We start from the raw sequence: 1,603 nt of genomic DNA, 5'->3' as shown, positions 1-1,603 counted from the left end.
GGGGAGGCGGGGGGGCGGGGGGCCCCGGGGAGGCTTCGGGGAGGGGGGGGGGAACGGGCCCGGCTCAGCGGGGGGGCCCAAGCCTGGGCGCACCGTGCCCCGAGGCGGCCCTCAGGGCAGGACTAAGGAGCTAGAGGGGTCTGAGCTAATTTCTCCTGTGTTCATGAGATTTAACCGGTTATAAAGCACCTTGAGATCCATGCTTTGTATTAAAAAAAAATGATTTGAACTACTGGTAAAACGTGTATGTACAATGCTATGTTTATATATATATGTGTGTGTGACACTCCTAGAACACTACATAATACCTTCTCTTTTGAAAACTACCAATTCAAAGCGTATTGAATCCAGCATTTTCTACTCTCAGCCATTTTGGGACTTTGGACTCCGTGATGAGCTTGTCCAGAGAAGTCAGTAGGGACGTAGGAAAGGTGCCCACCGATAGAAATGGGGTGTGTGTTTGTGTGTGTGTGTGTCATGCTCGCCTTAAGAGCTTTGCTACCTGTTTGCTTGACGGTGACATTGACAGGGTAGAGGATAAATGGTGAGAAATGTGGACTGTGCTGTTCTCTCTCCTTGCCTGAAGGCTAAATACAGCTGCTCGTTTAACCACGTGCTAATGACGTGCCTGTAAAGCTCTTTTCTTCACCAACTGATGCAGCAAGTCCTGACATTTTCCCAGCCTGAGCACTGTGTTGCAGAAAAGGGTCGCGCTGGAGGGGATTGGCTTTGCACGTCTCTGGCTTAGTTCTGTTCTGTCCCGAGACCGTGCTCTTTATTTCACCCCAGCTATTCCTGCCCAAAGCACTGTGCTTTTTTGCCTGAGGTGTTCTGTGGAGATCACTGGAGAGTGTGGTAGGAAATTCCTGCAGTGGTAACACTGTTGCTGGGAGGGCATCCATAAAAACCAGGCAGGCTGGCTACGTGGAATACCATCCGCATGATGCAGTTGCCTGGGTTGCTTTGCTGATGCAGGGTGAAGAGCGCGTGTTGCTCCGCCTACGACGTCTTGGCATCTGGCAGAAATTTCTAAAGTTCAACATACTTTTTTGTAGCCCATTACTTAATTTCTTGCTGTTCAGAACATTCTATGCAAAGTGTTTCTGCCTGCCTATAAATCCATGACCAAAGGTTGTGCTGAGAGCCTGAGGAGGCCCCAGCTTTGCGGTAGAAGTACCTAGGACCACCCCACACAAGGAGCTCTGCCCACGCACCAAGAAGAACTTCTAAGGGCACAATTAAAGCAGTTTTATTAGAATGTAAACAAAAGGCAGCGGACTTTTGTTAAAAGGATGGATGTGCTGCTGCCGGGAGTCGACTGGAGAGGGCAGTCAAGTACACAGGAAAGACATGGGCTGTCAGGAGCTGGGTGCTGCTGTAGCAGGAGGGTGTTGGGAGGAGAAAGGTGTTGCTATCTCGGCCGTGGGGTGTGTGACCGGCAGCCGGGGGCGCGGAGTCAAACCCTTCCCCTTCCTGCTGCCCCTTGGAGGGACACACACGTCTCTGCTGCTCACGCATCTCTGTGGACTTTTGCTTTTGGTGGACTGGCTTTTGGTGGCCCAAAGCAGCCAGGTGAGGTCAGAGGCGGTGTCATGGTATCCCT

Source organism: Egretta garzetta, unplaced genomic scaffold (assembly GCF_000687185.1).
Source record: "Egretta garzetta isolate BGI_Z169 unplaced genomic scaffold, ASM68718v1 scaffold56, whole genome shotgun sequence".
In the NCBI taxonomy this organism is placed as follows: domain Eukaryota; kingdom Metazoa; phylum Chordata; class Aves; order Pelecaniformes; family Ardeidae; genus Egretta; species Egretta garzetta.
The sequence above is the reverse complement of the archived record's forward strand: the minus strand, read 5'-3'. Positions refer to the sequence as shown.